The sequence below is a fragment of the Pinus tabuliformis genome, chromosome 2_2 (genome assembly GCF_031772625.1).
Source record: "Pinus tabuliformis cultivar Carrire ecotype Pingquan chromosome 2_2, CPIR1, whole genome shotgun sequence".
Classification (NCBI taxonomy): domain Eukaryota; kingdom Viridiplantae; phylum Streptophyta; class Pinopsida; order Pinales; family Pinaceae; genus Pinus; species Pinus tabuliformis.
In genome coordinates, this window is record NC_142300.1 from 1,023,408,289 (window position 1) to 1,023,428,663 (window position 20,375).

The 20,375-nt window shown below is 40.2% G+C and overlaps 1 pseudogene; it reads left to right on the top strand.

The window, feature by feature from the left end:
• The first annotated feature begins 10,980 nt into the window (after positions 1-10,980).
• LOC149196834 (large ribosomal subunit protein eL38z/eL38y pseudogene) lies at positions 10,981-11,296 on the top strand (annotated as a pseudogene).
• Positions 11,297-20,375: the final 9,079 nt, after the last annotated feature.

Consider the following 20,375-nt stretch of genomic DNA (forward strand, 5'->3'; position numbering starts at 1 on the left):
ACGATCGTCTGTTCTATGTACCAAAATGTATTTATAAAGCTGAGCATGGGAATGCCCGCCTCAGCTAGATCATGAAAATGTATGAAAAATAATGTATTGTATTGTATCTTATTACAGGACATTTCTCAGCAGATTGAATGAACTTCGGATCCTCTCAATAAAGCATTTCACCCGATAAACGACCTCATACTTTAGGGGGCATCTGTTATAGACAATTTTGTGCCTTACAGCAACAAGCATGAATTGTCAATAATCCAAGGGATCTAAAGTTCCCTAAATATGATGTTCCTACCCCTAGAGGAACAAGGTCAGCAAACCAACAGCTCTCAGATCAGTTCTCCACCTGAAAACACTCAAAAACAAGCAATCCTGAAATCAAAGCAGGTGCTCCACTAGGTTTCTGCGCTGAAACTCAGTTGCTCCATGGTGTACCTGCGTTGCAAAGCAAGTGGAACAAAGGCCACCTGCGCTGAGCGAGATGGGACAAGTGGCACAATGAGTCATTGCTTTGGAATCTTCCAAAAATGACACTTGGATCAGGGATTTCGCCTTGTGATGAGTCAGAGGCTCTGTTTCTCCAAGTGGAAGCAAAGTTCACCAAGTGGACTCAAGAACTGAAGATCAACTAAAGATTAACTGAAGAGAGAGAGGACACAAGGCAGCTACACATCAGTTGCAAGCTGACTCATCCTTTCTCAATTCATTTATATATTGAGCTCTCTCCTATGAGCTCAGGAGGCTGGAATTTTGTGCAAAGTAATGATATGCTGTTGGTTTCACTATAGAGCTATTGGGTGATTGTTTGAGAGAGGTGAAGAGGAGAAATTCTTTCTGCTGGGAGGTGTTGCTGGGTTGGAGCCTTCAATGGTTGTAATACTCTCAGAACCTTTACTTCTTCATTAATAAAAGCTATTGAGGTTCTTCTATGTGCTCTTGTTTCAATAATATATTGTGATAATTGCATGTTTGGTTTACACTAATCCATGAACCAGTTATGATTGCATGCTTCTTGTAGTTTCCTTATTTGTTATTTTGCAGGATCTCATTGTAGCTGGGTCGGCAAAAGAGCAAGGAGCTGGGAGCAAGCAGCCAAAGAGAAGAGTTTGGATTCGACATTAAGCGCAAGGCAACGGTTAGTGCATTTCTCCATTCTCTTTTGCTTTCATAAAGAAGTAAACCTTAAGTAGTTTGTTTTACAGTTGTTGCTAAGGTACTATCACCCTTAGAGTGGGATAGGGTCATCCGAGTCGGATACTTTTCCCTACAACAACAAGTTAGAAGCTAAGGGAAGTAAAAGAAATGGAAAAATGCAAAGTCAACCAACTTCACCAAATTGGTATGAACTTGATTTTCCTTCCTCTGAAGATGAGTCATGCAGTCCATCTACATCAACAACATCATCTTGGTCTTCTAGCAGTTCATCCACATCTCCAAGCAACAACAGTTCTTCTGACAGTGATTCTCCACATTCTTCACCTGAACGACGAACATCAGTTTATAGTAATCCTCTTCACAATGATGGGGACTTTACAGAAGCGCAAACAAGTGAGCACCAACTTCCAAAATGGGCAGTTCAACTTTTGAAAGATGTAAAGCCTGATGAACAGAATAAAACTGGCACCAGAAGGGCACCTAGAAGTGAAGGCAATTTTTCCTTGATAGCAAATGATTTTACTGAACCTTCCACATACAAATAAGCAGTAAAACATAAAGAATGGCAACAGGCTATGGTTGAAGAATATCAAGCAGTAATTGATAACAACACTTGGAAACTTGTTGATTGTCCAGCAAATGTTAAACCCATAGGATGAAAATGGGTTTACCGAATTAAGTATAATAAAAAGGGAGAACTCGAAAACTATAAAGAACGACTTTTCACAAAAGGTTTTGCGTAGCAGGAAGGCATTGATTATGAGGAAACTTTTGCTCCTACATCTAAATGGAACACCATCCGATTAACACTTGCATTGGCCACTCAAAAAGGATGGAAAGTTCATCAAGTGGATGTGAAAAGTGCTTTTCTCAACGGGGATTTACAGGAGGAAGTGTATATGACCCAACCACCAGGTTTTGAACTTGAAGGACAAGAACATAAAGTCTGCAAATTGATCAAGGATTTGTACGGATTAAAACAAGCTCCCCGAGCTTGGTATGCAAAGATGGATGAATACCTTAAGAAAGTTCGTTTTCAACGAAGTGAATCTGATGATACTTTGTATGTGCGACAACAGGGAAAATATTTGGTAATTCTTGTTATGTATGTAGATGATTTGATCATTACTGGCAACCATGATGATCATATTGCACAGGTGAAAAAGGAGTTACATGCAGGTTTTAAGATGACAGATTTAGGATTACTTCACTACTATCTTGGAGTTGAAGTCTTCCAACTTCCACAACATATTTTCATTTCTCAGAGTAAGTATGCAGCAGAGGTTCTTCAACGTTTTGGCATGCAGGATTGCAAGCCCGTTCTTACCCCCATGGAAGAAAACTTGAAACTTTCAAAATTTGAAGGGGGGGGGAAAGGTGGATAGTACAGCTTACAGACAGTTGATTGGTAGCTTGATTTATTTGACAAATACTTGTCCTGATCTGTCTTATGCAGTCAGTATTCTTTCACGTTTTATGCAGGAACGACATGGAGCTTATGTATAGCTCATTGCAAGAGTATTTGTGTTTTTCGGGTGTAAACTCTTGCAAAATCAATTATGTATTTTTTTTTATCAATAAAATTACGTGTCTGAGGACACTTCTGCCATTAGATTGAAACCCAGGAGGCATGCACCCTGGTCTGTTTCGGCAGGAAACCTTGGGTATTGGGTAGGTTTCCGCGGAGGATATATGACTAGTCTGACACACCCATCCAATTAGGAAAATGGGATTAGACGGGAATAATATTCCCTCGTCAAAGTTATGTGAGTGGAGATGACCACGCCACTCACATTTGTCTATTTCGGTAGACATCGCCAAGGAAGCATTTTGTCTACAACGCAAATGGAGAGATTTCATATGGTAACCTGGAAACTCTAATTCGCTATGCTTGGGGGCATGAAAACCTTTTTACATGCAAGTGAAGAGCAACCATTTATTTTCTTAGTTTGTAGTTTCTCAACCCTTTAAACTCATAGGATTGGTCGTTCCTAGCTTTCATAATGAAAGGATCTGGAGAAAAGTTTCGAATGGTGCAAGCTCCTTAAAAATTGAACCTATCGATGAGACATCCTTATTATACGACTGGCACGAGTAGTTTTATGTAAAGTTCAAGCTCGTTAAAAATTAAACCTTAGCAATGAGCAAACGTTCCCCCAGAGTTTAAGCTCATTAAAAAATGAACCAGTTTCCAGGAAATAACCATTGCGAATTCATTATCATCAGCTTTTGAGCCATGGTCATGTTCTTAACATCATCTCCACTCTTTTTTACCCGATTATTCACCTCCATTTGATTATTTACCCCTTTTGAGGAACAACTGTGAAGAGTAATCCTATTAGCCATCCTTGTGACACTGTCGTGAATGGAAAATTCCAAACCTTACATGGAATCAGTGTTAGGATATTCCGACACATAGGAAATAGTTAAGTTCAACTTGGTCTAGTATAGAGTTAGGTATAGAGTTAGGTAAAGTGTGTTTCTTTACCGTTGTACATTTTTTAACTTACAGTCTGACGGTCACGATATGTAGTGATTCGATGGTTCACTCTCACCTCAGTATTACCGACACTTGATCTGTGGCTTGACACCCGATTGGTCCATGAGTTCTATTTAAAGCGCATGGAGGGTCATTGTTCGGGAAATCCGTGCATGAGAGAAGCTTATGTAAATTTTCATTCTTTGATTAATAAATTGCCTGTAGTACCCACGTTGGGACAGGCCGTGGACTATTTCCATCTTTGAGGGTTTTAACCACGTCAAAAATACTGGTGTATTGATCTGTGATCCGGTTGTGAGCGGTGTCCTTTTGGTATTCTTTCTGAGGAACTTACCCTGTAAATTCCTACAATCAGCTGCTACCAGAAATTATCATTCCTTCCTCAAAAAACGAGTCTCCTTTAAGCTCTTTTCACCTGACTCATAAAATATGAAAAGATTGCTGAGAAATTGGCCTCTTCAGCTTGTTAAAGTTACCGGAAGTGTTATCCCTCCTCTAGATTTTAATCTTTTTGGACTTTAGGGATTATTACACGAAAAGATCAAGCGCTTGTTTTGTTTGGCTCATTAAAATTACAGAAAATTCATCCCTTTCATATTATTTTACACTTTTTCAGACTTAAGGGATTACATGATGAAAAAGGATTATTGGAGTTTTCTTTACGTCCCTTTCAGACTCTCTAAAATTGAAAAGGACCGAATTATCTTTGTCGTTAAACTCGTTAAAATCGAATAGCGACAAACTTGTCCATACAGATAAGAACGAGTTTCACTGTCGCTAGGCTCGTTAAAACATAGCGACGGGTTTGACTGAAGTGAAAATTATAGAAAAAGCATATGTTATCCTCCTCAAGCTTGACAAAAATAAAGAGGTACTGGTTAGCAATGACTGGGGAAAAATTGGGAAGAAAACTTGAAGAAATTTTATTGGTAGCAAGTCGCTCTTGAACATGACACTTTCACTCCACGTCCGAGTTAGGTTGGGTTATCCCATTCACTGGTCATATTACCATTGGTCCATCACACCATCCATATTTGGGGTTAATGCTACCAATCCATGTCAATGTCGTCGGTATGTTCAAGAGAAGTCACTTAGAGAATTCACTTGTGTCTCATCCACTGCAATACATTCATGCTCCATTCTTTCATGACCGCCACCCTCAACCCTATGTCATCAGATCATTTTTACCTCCAAAAATCATTTACTCCATTCCATGTCGTAGATGTGGGATTCATAAAGGCCTTCCTACGAGAGGTCACTTCTTGTCGACATCAACTCATTATCCGAGAAGTCGAATTAGGAACAACCCTGTCAGTACTTTGAAGCTTGCATGCCTCAATAGCAAGTTTCTCACTTTTGGCGATAGGTTTACATCAATGGCCTTTGACCGAAAGATTTTGCATGGTGTTCGAAACAAAGTCCTTTTTCACACCACGCAAATTGTACTGTAGTACCTTGAGGGCCATCATCATTATCGGTGATTCCTCTCGCACTTGTTAACAACTTATATCATTGACTAGAAAGCAGCTGATGTCTTTCCATGTTCGACTCCTGAACATCTTTCACACGGATCGACTTGTACTATGAGTGAATATTGGACGAGTTTCAAAACCTGGGATCTAGTTTCCTCCATCTGGGCTGCGATATATTCACGAAAATAAAAACATCAAATGTACATTGTTGCTGCACAGATGATCATTTAAATCAAAGGATGATGACTCTATGAGAATCATCAGTCTCCCGAACAGACAATTGTTTGTCTAATGTACATGAAAATGTATTTATAAAGCTGAGCATGGGAATGCCCGCCTCAGCTAGATCATGAAAAATATTATGAAGATAATGTATTGTATTGTATCTTATTATAGGTCGCCTTCCAGCTCGAAAAAACATTGGATCCTCATGATAAAGCATTTCACCCGACATCAAAAGATTAATGCCCTAATGCTTTAGGGGGGTAACTGTTATATACATTTTTGGGCACTACAGGCCAAATCATACATGTCCATAAACCAGGGGCTCCTAAGTCACTAAAAGTGTTGTTCCATACCCTAAAAGAAAAAGGTCAACTGATTACATCATCTCCCAGAAGTTCCCCGTAGGAAACTGCTCAGAACTGGTCAAAACTGGACCATACATGTTGCTCAGTGCTAAGGGTGCGATGAATTCCACCTACCCAGTGTAAAGGGTGCGATGCATACTGAAAAGTCCTTTTGTAGGGTGTGATGGGCGAGAGTGGACAAATGGCAGAGACATTTTAGGAGGTGGATGATCATAGAATCTTCCAGAAACTTCTCCTATGACACTTGCCTCTCTAAATTCGCCCAGGAATGAGTAGGAGATCATCAGTCTCCAAGTGGAATCAAGAACTATCAGAGAGAGGAGACTAATCAAAATCCCAGAAGCTGACCTATCCCCCTGCAATCATCTATATATGGATCCCTCATCCCAGAGATCCAGAGGCTGGAATTTTGTATCTTGTAAGGATGTGTTGTTGGTTCCTTGGTGGAACATCATAGTGTTGGGTGATCTAGGATTTTCATGAGGTGAAGAAGGGCTTTCATGCAGGAGGATGATGTTGGGTCAGAACAATTGGCTGTAATCCTCTTTGTTATTCTTGATATTAATAAAGATATTCAAGTTTTCCTCCACATTCTTGTATGTTTGATGATATATGCATTTGTGTGGTCAATATATATCTGATCCTATATTGTTTATGATTGTAGATCTCTGTTCTTCGATAGTATTATGCTGCTTTCATTCCATAGGTGCTCTTGCAAGCTGGGTAGAGAAGGCTAGGTGGCAAGGATCTGTCAGAAGGGAGAGAAACCAAGCAAGGAACTAAGCACAAGACCGAGGTTGGTGTCCTCTGTTCCCCTCTTATCTACTTCTCATAAAGGTCAAAGTGAAAGTAGTTTTAGTTTGTTTGTTTCTAAGATAACTACCAGTCTTAGTGGGACTAGCAGCTCGGAGTGGACACAAAATTTCCTAATAACACCCCCTATGAGATACAAGGTGAGATGTTGGAGAACTCAACTGCAAGATTGTTCAATAATCTGGAACAAGTTCTGACATGTGATTGGAATATCTTCTTAGCTCTTGATGCCCATTGCCAAGAAGCGATCCATCCAACATGAATCTTTTTTCTTGCAGGAAATTTATTTATGAAGCATCTGTGTGAAGAATGGGTGGTTTTATTACAGTGCTTACATGGATGAAGATCAAAAAAGTGATCTTCCAAATGGCCAACTCGGTCACAGTGTTGGAATTTCAAAATATGTTGTTGTTGTTGTTGTGGAAGCGGGGTAGAGTCTGGAACAGCTGGAGGTGAACTGTCATAAGGAACAGGTGAACTGTCATGAATGAATCCAACACTCTTAAACTGAATGGGCTTGGCATAGTCTGGAATATGAAAGGACAATTCCTTGTCGTATCCAAGACCAGTTCTGTGCTTGTTGTGGACAAGATGTTCCGAAGGTTTGATGATGGGCTTTGAAAGTGCAGACTAAGTTTTTGCATTTGCATGTACAACTACTGCTTTATTGGGTATTAAATATGAACCAATTGTAACATTATTGACTTGCTTCTGATGGGTTTTAGTCTTAATATTCTAAATAGAAACATGTTTAGAATGATTATTCCTCTTTTTTAATTCTTCTTGGTGAAGCTAAGATTCAAGCTATAAAAAATCAATTTTCTCTTGTGCATTTCGTAGACATATTTGAACATGAGAAAGATTGACTTTGTTGATTTTTACTGTGTCTTCAACAATACATCGTATCACGGTTTTGAGGAACTCTAATGCTTCACCAATTAGCGCCATTTATACCTTAAAAATTGATCACAACTACTACTTAATGCAAAAAAGTAATACCCACTCACAGTACACAGCAATATCCTTATAAATGTGCAACAAACAATAAGTGTGCAACAAGAAGCAACAAGCAGAATTCGAAGATGCTGAAACCGGATCAACTTGAATTTCTTTACAGTAGGCCAAGAGAGTCTTGAAGCATACTAGGAAGAAAATTAAATATTCATTAAACTCTATAATTCTTTCTTTCACAAAATCTGCAAGGAGTCAACAAACCAGATAACGCAGATTGGTTCTTATTGAAAACTTTTATATCTCAACACCTGATATAGTCATATAATCTCAGTAATAGCATCTACAATAGACCAAGTTTTGGCACCCAATTTCCTTAGCTCATCAAAACTATCTCTTGAATATAAGTCTTATATAATATCAAAAAACTACAGAAATGTCTCTGAAAAAGAACAAAACAATCATACAATGTGTTTGCAGTTATATCAAAAATAACGCAAAAACAATGTTGAGAAGAGTTAAACTTTAGCAACTTATTTTTTATTTTTCAATGATGAAATTGATGAACCTCAAGCAGTTCCTTCTAAAGTTGAAGTAGGTATTCCACCTCAAGCTATTGTAAGTATAGTTAAAAAACCACTTGTAGCAAAGATTATTGCTTGAAATAAATCTGGTGAGCTTTGTTAAACACACATGGACAACAAGAGAAATATGAAAGATAAATCATGACACAATTTTTATTAACAACTGATATACATTTGTAGTACATTGTTTGACTGTTGGGTTCCACATCCCAGGGTCTCTTGGACTCCTTTTGTCCATTCGGCTTCCACACTAATCCATTGATGATTAGGTGTCCAACATTCCCCCCCTTAATCCGAAGGGTTATGTATGAGTCCAAGAAGAGAGCTGTAATACAAAATGTGCAAATATGCATAGCAGCACTAGGCTGAATGTGCTCTATGAAATGTTGGTATAAAGGGCGGTGGTTTAAGGATTACCACCAACATTGGAATGCTTAGTGCAGTTCCTGAAACTCTTCCAAAACTGGAAAGAAGCTGAGCATAGCAGCACTGGGTTGAATGTGCTCTATGAAATGTTGGTATAAAGGGCGGTGGTTTATGGATGACCACCAACATTGGAATGCTTAGTGCAGTTCCTGAAACTCTTCCAAAACTGGAAAGTAGCTGAAGTCTTCAGCTAGAGGAAGTGCTCCTATTGTTTTGAAGAGGGAAACCTTCAACCATGAAAGGGAGGTCTTACCCCGCATAAAAGGGAGAACTTCAACCTGAAAAGGGAAGTCTCAACCTGTGATGGTTTAAGGATGACCAACAACTCTAGAATGCTTAATGCAATTCCTGGAACTTTTCCAAATCTGGCAAGAAGCTGGTGTCTTCTGCTAGAGGAAGTGTTCTCAATTTTGTTCCTGGAATTCTTCCAAAAATGGCAAGAAGCTGAAGTCTTCTGCTAGGGGAAGTGTCCCAGATTGTCAATTGAAGGCATGTTCAGGGGCATCTTTGTTTCTGGCTACAACTCTGAAACTGGTGTGGTAGGTTGTGGCTCAGGCTCGCTTGATGTGGCTTTGAAGCTTGTAGATGACCATCATTCCCCCCCTGTCAGATACAAGGTGAGATGATGGAGAAAACTCAACTGCAAGATTATTCAATACTCTGGAACAAGTTCTGTCATGTGTTTGGAAAATATTCTTGGCTGTTGATTCCCATTGCCAAGAAGCGATCCATCCAAGATAAATATTTGTTCTTGCAGGACGTTTGTTTCTGAAGCATCTGTTTGAAGAATGAGTGGTTTTATGACAATGCTTACATGGATGAAGAACAAAACGGTGATCTTTCAAATGGCCAACTCGGTCACAGTGTTGGCATTTTACACTATGTTGTTGTTTCTGTTGTTGTGGAAGAGGGGCAGAATCTGGAACAGCTCGATGTGAACTGTCATGAGGAGCTGGTGAACTATCATGAATAAATCCAACACTCTGAAGATGAATGGGCTTTGAGTAGTCTGGAATATGAAAGGACAAGTCCTTGTCATATCCAAGACCAGTTCTGTGCTTGTTGTGGATAAGTTTTTCCCAAGGTCTGATGACTGACTTGGGTAGTGCAAATTGAACTTTTGCATCTTCATGCAATTCTGCTCCTAGAACACTATTATTGATCTGTTGCTGATAGAAGTTTGTCTCAATGTTACTGATTTTTCCACTTACTAGTTTTTTATGGATGTCATGATGCTTATGCTATTATAACTCATCTTGCTGAAGCTGAGATTCAAGCTGCAAGAAATCAATCTTCTCTTGTGTATGTTGCAAGCAAGTTTGAATGTCAAAAATAGTTTCCTTGCTAATGTTGATTGTTATTTCCATAGTTGACATAACTAGACTTCTTAATCACTCTAATAAATTACCAATTTGATTCATTTTTAAATTTCAGTAGGTCAACTCAATTCATGAACAATAATCTAAAATAAATAAAACTCAGTTCGCAACCTTCAATGTTTCAAACTAGCCCAGAGAGCAACACCAAAATTTTACAATACTAATGTAGAGAATACACCAGGTAATTTATCTCAATGTACAAAGATTGAATGCGCTGATCTAGGACTATTTGAATCCAACTTGGCACTCTAAGCAAGCTTCTCAGGAATCACATCAGTTCATCCCCTTCCAAGAATGAGCTGCTACATGAATAGGAAATGCAGCTCTGTAGTGATAGGCTGCTAGCTTGCTAGAGAGATGAGAACGGATCGTCTTTCTCTCAAAAAAAGTTGTCGAGGATGTACAAGTCTCCACTAACAGGTTGGAATCCACATACATAAGTTGGTTGTCTGGGGAGAAATGTAGATGCAAGCGGCAGGCATAAATTTTTTTTTATGGCCAACCAGATTCAACTAAGTAGCATAGAAAAATCATTAGTGATTTTGCACTTTACACTACTCCATGGTTGTACATAGAAGTAACGCCTTTCACCAACTCGCACAAAATCATCAATAAAATATCACACTATTAACCCTCATAACCACAGTTCAATTAAAGCTTTAAATCTCCATGCAGAAATCGACAAAATCGCCTCAGCGCACCTTGATAACCAAAATATCTGTTGGAAATTCAACTAGAAGAACAAAAAGTAGAAATAGAGAAACAAGCCCAGGTCTCTTCCTGTGGGTGGATTGATTTGATCTACACTTGATAGAAAAGCTATATATGGGCAGTCTCTCGAGCTCACACCCTGTGTAGGTCTGCGCTTCAAATTTGTTTTAGATAGCACATTTATCTGCGAACAAGAATTTGGTATTGAGATAGTTGTACGATGTGGTACACTGCCTTTGCACAACGTATTTCCACATGAATAGGACAATTCAGTTAACGCCGACATCGGAGAGGAAAAAAAAAAAAAACCTTGAAGGGCATCGATCGGCCTGATACTCGCAAGACTTGCTTGAAAATATTTACAAGTAGCACCAAGGCGGAAGAGCACTATTATCAGAAGCCATGCCTAAACAAATAAGCGAGATCAAAGATTTTCTTTTGACTGCCCGTCGCAAAGATGCACAGTCAGTGAATATCAAGAGAAGTAAAAAATGTAGTGGGCAACGTATACCATGTCAGGCGTAATAAGTATCTTTACACTCTGTGCGTCTTTGATTCTGAGAAGGCTGACAAACTCAAGCAGTCTCTGCCTCCAGATTTGACAGTTCACGACCTCGCAGGGTATGGTGAGGCCTCCCTGGTGAGCAAAGCCGAACTCCTCGATTATAGAAGCCAAGAAACAACGTTGCCTTGTATGGTTAGAACGCTGGTGCGCTGAGCGTGTATCTCAGGAGGCAACGGTTTGAACGATTGGACGAATACAAACTAGGATGCAAACTTGCACTTTTAGTTTCAGATAGAAGTCTTGGGTCCTTTCTTCTTTACACATTGCGTGGGCATTTCAAAGACATTCTTTGCAAATCTCTTAGCATTTCTTTTTCTACGACATCAAAATTTGTACAGATTCTGACGAGGGAAGAAAGCCAATTGTTTGATGTAGCTTACACTTCAATTAATTATTTCAAGAAATGGCGACTTGAGGGCCCAAGATTGGAGAAGGCATCTGTACGGAGGCACCAGTTTTGATAGACTGCACGCTGTTTCCACACCAGTTTTGAAAGACTGCGTCGTTTCTTGCTTCACAAGAATGCTAGGCTTCACCAGCAACATCAAGAGATAGAACGCCAAACATAATGTATTGGAAGCCAAACGCAATGTATTGAGAGGGAATGTGATCTATAAATTTCTAGAGGCTTTATCCATTGATGTTCTCTTCCACTTTGAACCAATAAAAATCACGTGAAGAAAATTTGTTGAGAAACTTCATTTGATTAATCTAACTTCCATTTATTTGGAAGCTAACACTTCTGAAATGCAACAATTGATGATCTTAAAACACAGACTTAAATTCAAAAATTCGATTTCAAAGGCTTCAATTCATAGGTCTCCTCATGACTTCGAACCAGTATCGATGATCCACGAATTCAAACTTTGAATCACCTGGAAATAAAGCAGTCTCCTAATATGTATGTAGCTGGGCCAAATCTGTGTACATAATACAAGCACTGTCATCGTCCAATCGAGGATACATGTCTTCATGCTGCTACAACAAAGCGCTTAATAATAGTTCAAATTGAGCGTTTGGAATAGAGTATGAAGAAAATCGATAGCAGTCAAATATTTGGAATAGAGTCTCTGGTCAAGAAGCGCAGAACTAGGTGTGGTTGCCTGCCAGATTTATATATGAAAGTAGTCACAGATTTCTATAATTTCTACCCTAGAATCTTCTCAGACTAGGATGATGGATTCCCGGCTTTCAGTGCATAGGAATCTGAGGCACATAATTATTATAACGCATAAGAATCTGAAGCGCTGAGAGAATTATAACGCATAATTATTATAATGCATAAGAATCTGAAGCGCTGAGAGAATGCAGTGAAACGTTAGGGGAATAATGCCAAAAATAAAACTCCGCAATAATCCAATGCAACACACGCTAGTCAAGAACTGCTTCAACGCTCAAAAAATAGTCTCACAGAAACTCAAAGTCGTAGAAAATTCAGCGCTCAGGGGAATTGATATAGCACCATTGGTCTCTCTTAGAGCTACTACAGAACTGAGCAGGAAATCGCGACTACAATATAGCTGAAAGGATTCACTCTGAGGTAAGTGTAACGTTTCTGCAGGAGTGACAGTGCAAAAGGCAGAGAAGACAACTAAAATAATGCACAATGCCAGAGTACATACAATGTAAAGAAGACCACACAACTAATGGTGGGAGATGGCCACACATCATGGCTCCGATACCATGTTAAACACACATAGAATTCAAGAGAAATATGCAAGATAAATCATGACAATACAATTTTTATTAACAACTGATATACATTTATAGTACATTGTTTGACCGTTGGGTTCCACATCCCAAGGTCTCTTGGACTCCTTTTGTCCATTCGGCTTCGACACTAACCCATTGAGGATTAGGTGTCCAACAAGCTTGGTGTCAAAAAAAGCTTACTGTCAGGCGGAAAGAGTCGATTGTGCGGACGCAACCAACCTCCCTAGGAGCCTAAGACTCTCTAGTGACAAACAAGACAAACAAGAGTAATCCTTCTCTGAACATGCATTTACTATATGGGAAATCAAGTGTTTAGATCCTACCTGTAATCCAACGCTGTTGTAGATGTCCAGCTCCGCTGATCCGAATGAGCTCCTCCTTCACTTTGAAACCTGCATACACTAACAATCAAACGATTAAATAACACTTGATAATATCATAGAATAAAACATATTTAACACATAGACCAAGGAGTACATGAAACAACTCATAAATAACAAGTTATTGAGAAGAATGGACTCATTTGCATTAATAGGTAACAAAAGGAACAAATACAACCTGAGCCTTGGTGTTGTGCAAGTCCCTCCCAGGGTCCATCAAGATTTCTCCTTTACTTTGACAAAGCTCACCCACTTCCAAATAGAACAAGCAAAGATGGCAATCTCTCCTCACAAGCTTCTAAATGGGAGTCCTAATTCCTGCAGCATCTACCCTTAGAAATGTATAGCTTCCAACCTCCTCTCCTTCTGGTCCAATGCTTGTATTTATAGTGCTCAAGAGGAAGTTAATCAGGTCCACCATCAATGGGATAATCCCCTCTTTGGATGGGATAGCTCCCTTATTGATGGGATAAGTTCCTCTTTGGTAGGAGTGCATGAGCCATCTGGAGGCGCTCAATACACGTCGAACAACCTTCTAGAATGCTCTAGAAATGACCACAAGTAACTTTTTAAAGATGAAACTTGCGCATTTTAACCTTTACAGGGTGACGCACGTGTCGCTTTACATACAGAGCGTCCAAAGACGCAGCTTTTGTAAACATTGGGTGCGTACCCGCAGGTAAGGTTGAGAGAACCTGCGTACCCAGAGATAAATACATTTATAAAGACTTTCTCTCTTTTTTGGAGTTTGACATGGAGAGAAGAGGCATAAGACTTGCCTAAGACGATAGCATGACTGTTGATAGAGCCATACTAAATGTAAATAGTCATGGTGACATTTTTTAGTGTAACAGATTGCCCCCTAAAGTGCGAAGCCTGTAATAGATTAGGGTTTTGTATTATCTAGGAAGGGTGAAGCGCTTTATCATTTCAAGGATTATCTCGTGGAGAGCTTGGTCAGAACCTGCAATTTTCAACACAAAATACATGTATAAGATTATATCATCACTGAGGTAGGCATTCCCATACTCAAATCAAAACTTTAACTAACAGACTAACTACTCTGATACAGGAATGATCTTGCAGTACATCATAATCATAGACTTTTGTAGACACAGTATGGGCGCAGCCATCTGTTTATGATTAGTCTACTTAGATAATGAATACAAAACTCCTCGCAGCCTGGATGGTGGAAACTAGATCCAGGGTCTTCATTTCTACTTCCCGAATTGGTACGATTCTAGCCATGTGAATAAATGAATTGGTGTCGAACATGGTAGAAACCACTTGATTACCAGTCGATGATGTAAACTGTTAACAAGTGTGAGAGAGACCACCAGTAATGTCAATGGTTCTCAAAGTACCCAGTACAATCCATGAGATGTGAATGAATGAGTTGATGTCGAACATTTCACGGAATCCTTCGATCGAAAGTCAATGATGTAAACTGACGTCAACGGCGAGAAACCTGCCATTGATGCATGCAGACTTCAAGGCACTGACGATTTCTAAGTCATCTCTCTAGATAATGTGCTGATGTCAATAGAAAGCGACCTGTTGCAGGCAAGCCCGCAACACGAAATCATTGTTCAAGTTGAAGAAATGTTGCTGTAAGGACTGACTCAGGGATGGTCAAATGGATGACAAGTATTTTGCAGATGAAAGTTTTGCTTGCAGACCTCTTGAACACATAACGACACAACAGATGGCTTGGTGATAAACGACTCAAAGTTAATCCCTGAAACCCGGCTGAAGACTTTCAAAGTGGTTTGATCAACTGTGAGGTAAAGGATTTCCCAACCCAGGTGAATGAAAAGTGTCGTGTTCAAGAGTGGTAATAAATTTTCTCCTGAGACAAAAGGTAACAAATAGGCTCATTCTTCTCTCTTTTCCCCCACCATTTCTGGAAAGTACCTCTTTATTTTTAACAAGCTTGAGGAGGATAACATATGCTTGATTATAAGCTCATCCTTCGGATGAGTCCAACCTAGTTTTGATTCGAACCCTAGGAAGGAGTGGTTCATTCCTGTTTGTAATTGAACAGGTCCTTTATTGTGAAATGTTTAACGAGCCTAGTATAGGATAAACTCGGCGTTTTTCAGTTTTAGAGAGTCTGAAAAACTTAAGAAGACTATAAGTTGAACTTTTTTGTAGATTTGTGTCCCTCAAGCCCAAAAAAGTATAAAATAATACCTGGGGGAACCGCTTGATCTTGCGGCCAAGGAGTAATTTCATAATTAGTGCCATTGACCTGAAAAGTAAAAAGCGATCAAGGACATGTCGTTTTATTTCTGTATCGTGTTTGAAATGACAAAAACCCGACAATATTTTCCTGATTTTACGGTCAGAAAAGAGCTATAAGGGGACCGTCTTTTAATTTCGTTTTAACAAGTGTAAAAGAAACGCTCGGCAATCTTTTCATTTTCTAGGAGTCAGAAAAGGGCTTAAAAGATGACTCTGATATTTTGGTTCGTGAAAAATGACAATTTTCCCTCTAAATCCCTTTGTCCTGCACAAAAACGACACATTACTCATACCTGTTTAAGATAGGAAAAAATACATCGAAAAACATCCTTTCATGGTGAAAAATGAACAAATTCATCCAAAAAACCTATAAAAAGACTTTTTACCATGTCATTTTTACCATTTTACTGTTGAGGTTGAAAAAAGGGATTTTGGCAACAAACTTCCCGTGGTCGCTGCGGAAAATCCGACCGTCAGAATCGAACGCCGTCTCTTCCAGGTATTTTACAACATCCTCCTCTTCAATTTCATCCGATTAAAATTGTATTTTAGGTTTTAGTTTTTATTTTTGGGGGGTTTTGGGTTTCAAAGTGCGCTCTGCGGGGTACGCAGGTGCCCTTCGGGTGACCTGCGTCCCCCGACTTTTTCCTGTACAGGAAAAAGGTCAGGGGACGCAGCCCACCTTCAGGCCAGCTGCATCCCGACGCTCTGTGTTCTAAACGCGGGGTGCGTCCCCCGCGAAAGGAAGAATTTGAAACCCCAAACTCCACAAACAACCATTTAAAGTTTCCCAAATCAATTCTAATCTCTGTTTCTTGGTGTGTAGGGCACTCACCATGTTGGATTGGAGAGAAAGAGAGCACGAGGACGTTGATTTAGCCGCAATTGAACATCAACCTTCCATTGATGCCCTAAAAGCATGCGGGCTATATAAATACTGGGCCATACCTGGCATGAGGGCTCAGGTGAGATTCTTAGAATGGCTGGTTGAGAGATGGAACGTTCACGAGCAATGCTTTTACATAGGAGGGCACCAGCTCGAGATAGAGCCCTCTGACGTATACTTTCTCACTGGCTTGCTAAATAGAGGCGAGCAACTCAATCTAGCCGGGACTAGGCCGGGTGGCCAATCCCTTTCTAGTCTCCGGGAGGATTGGTGCACACCCAATGCACACCATGCGAAAGGCGTAGAAATCAAACACATCTCTCTGCGTGAACTCAAAGTTATAGCTTTCACGGTTACCAGAATTTGCGGTGTAGCCGCTTTACATATTGCCACCGGGTCCCAAATGCGGATGGCGATTCACTGTTACCAAGGCACCATTTTCCACTGGTGTGATGCTGTGTCGGCTAATATGAAGAGCCAACTGACTAGGGCGAAGAACGGACAACTGAAGACCTTTGGATATGGGCCTCTAGTTGTGAGCTTTGCCTTAGAGAGAGTTCCGATGCTGATCCCTGAGCAACTCACTGTTGATATCTTGGGTCCTCGGGAGCTAAAGCTGATACAATGGGTTACGGTGATGGCCCGACATCCTGACGAGGGCACAACGATTGTTCGATTCTCTGATAGTTATTTTCACTAGTTAGAGGACCAGGTTTTTTCAACCCAGGACTTTCCGTATGTCGGAGTAGATTTTCGAGGTGATCCGGACATGGTTCTTCCACAGGGAGAATAATGGGACGACAAAGGTACTTTATTTTTCACAGGTTTTCAAATTATGTGTTTTTTTTTTTATATATATCGTCTCAAAACTGACAGTAAAAATTTTCAAAATGAAGATGTTGGACCATAGCGCCCAGCCAACCTCCGGCCTTTTGAGAGGAGACATCCAGTTGCACCGGTACTGGCCCCACAGGACGCGGCTGCAGAGTCACTAGCTGAGTTGGAGCAGGATCTAGAGCGTCTGACGGTGGATATACCTGAGACTACCATAGATGATATTCCTATCAGACTTCAGCGCTATGTAGTCGCAGTCCCTAGACCGTTTAGGATATTTTTGTGTAAGGTAGCCCATGGAGTGGTGTCGTATAGGGAGCACCACCAGTGATTGGCTAGTCACTTTGTAGACACATGTGACATTTTTGACTTTTTGTACTTTATCATTTTTGCCGATCATAAGGTGTTTTTCAACCTATGATCGAAAACGATGTATATTTTTTGACACACTCCTATCTATATATATATCACTATTACCGGCTTATCTTGTTTAACATATGTGATGAAATGTTTTTAAATTTACTTGCATGATTATTGTAAATGTCTGTCCAACATTCGAGAAGAAATTGCATCTGCTAATGTATTTAAAGACCTTGGAATATGCTGATATTCAATGTAATCAAATTCACGTTCCAAGAGACGCACTCTCAAAAGCAATCTTAATAACACAGGATTTCTAAATGCATAAACTCTATTAAGCTGTAATACAACAAGTTCAGAATCTAACCTCACTATCAAACGTCGAATTCCAAATGAAATAGATTCGGATAATAATTCAACCACTGCACTACATTCTGCAATGTTGTTCGTTGTTTGACCGAGGCTTACCCCATGCATAGAAACTAACTCGTCAGAGGGCGAATAGGTAACCCAAGCTGTGGAAGAGATATTCCGTGTACTACGACAAGCACCATCAGCAAATCCAATGTATGTTTGGAGAGGCGTCGACATCTGCAATATCAAGAGTAAAACCAAGATAAGCCAGAATAATGACGAAAAACACACTCTCTAATCTAAGCACACTAACTAACTAACAAATATACTAGCTAGAAAGAAAACCTAACCTAACTAAAAATTCTCCATACCCACCATTTAAGCATAATACCTCTTTAGGTAAAGTCCATTTCTGGGTTTACCCAAAGAGTCCCCATCAAAATCTACCAGCTCATAAGCCCCTTTTGCTAGCTTTCGCTTTACAATGTAGGGTCCATGCCACATAGGAACGAATTTTCCAGCACCTAGCTTATCGTTAGCTTGATAATATAATAGCACTAGGTCTCCCTCCCAAAAACTTCGAGGGGTCACATTTCTATCATACTGAGCTTTCATTCGCTTCGCGTGAGTCTCGATTGACAATGCAGCGTCACGTCGAGTCTCATCTAATTTAGCTAAGTACAATAAACGTTTCTCCTCTTCGGAAGTAGCTGGAAGTAATTCGACAGCCATTTGAAGTGATGGGTTTTCGCATTCAATGGGTAACACAGCTTCCAAGCCATAAACTAGCTGGAAAGGAGTGAACCCTGTTGAAGTTTTCACTGAGGTTCGGTATGCCCATAGCGCTGAAAATAACATGTTGTGCCAATTCGAGCGATGAATACCAATGGTTCGTCGGATCATGATAGCCAGAACTTTGTTGATAGACTCAACCAAACCGTTGGCTTGCAGATAATAAGGAGTAGAGCTATCGTGGCGCAAACCAAGCTGGCTTGTAAGCTCAGTCATCATGATGTTTCGAAAATGGATCCCATGGTAATTAATGACTGCTTGTGGGACACCAAACCTAGTTATAATATGATTGAATACGAAAACTGCAGCTGTTTTGCCGCTTGCGTCGAATGTAGGCATTGCCTCGGCCCATTTAGTAAAATAATCAACCGCGAGGATGATATACGCATGCCCCCCAGCCGAGTGAGGGTTACAAGTAATAAAATCGATACCCCATTTGGTGAATGGACCAACGGCAATTATAGGGTGGAGAGGAGCAGGTGGTGCGCACATCTTGCAATCAAACACTTGACAGTTGTGGCACTTGCGGACTGCAATGATACAATCTTTAAACATAGACGGCCAGAAATAGCCAGCACGCAACACCTTCTGAGCTGTGGCATACCCAGACATATGACCGCCACATGCTCCAGAGTGACAATCATTCAGAACCTTCTCAGCCTCTTCGTGAGTTAAACAACGTCGAAAAACTAAGTCTGCCCCCCGGCGATAAAGCGTATCTCCAATAATTTTGTATTGCTGGGATTGAAACTGAATTTTTCGACGTTTCGCCTTGGAAGCTTCAGGCCGAAAGGTTTGGGTTTGGAGATAGATGATTATATCCCCGTACCACGGATCTGCAGTACTGATAAGAAACAAATATTCGTCCGCAATGGACTCCTCTGCCACAGTTTCTGTGTTAGCACACAGGAAATCACACATCAATTCCGCAAAAACTAAGGATTTCTTAGACTTGGACTTCTCGAACTCCAAGTCGAACTCTTGCAGGATAACGATCCATTTAAAGTACTTGACCCCTAGCAGTTGTTTTGTCAAAATATAGATCATAGTGTTGCAATCCGAAATAACTGTAGTTTTACGGAGAAGAATGTAGTGACGAAAACGCTGGATAGCTTGAACGGCTGCCAGGGCCAATTTCTCCACATGCGAATATTTTAGCTCAGTGGGATTTAGGGTCCTACTAAGATAATATATCACATGTTCTGCTCCGAATTCATCTTCTTGAACTAACACCATTCCAATGGTGGAATGCGAAGCTGCGAGGTATAAGAAGTAGTCCTGGTTGTAGTTGGGAGGATGAAATAACGGTGCATGGGTCAACGCGAGTTTAAGTGCATCAAAATATTGTTGGGGAATCTCGTCCCAAAAGAATTGAGCGTTCTGTTTCAAAAACCGTGTAAAACCTTTAGTGGCCTCGGCGTAGTTTGGGATGAATCGGCGTAAAAAGTTTGCTTTCCCTTGCAAACGTTGGAGTTGGCGCAAACTCGAAGGAGGAGGCAATTTGATGATAGCTTCGACCTCCGAGAGATCGACGTGAATGCCGGCTTTTGAAACAACAAATCCCAACAATCGACCTGTTTCTATACAGAAAACACACTTGTGGGGATTCAACCGAATTCGATAATGCCTACACCTCATAAAGATTACTCGTAAGTGGACAAGGTGATCA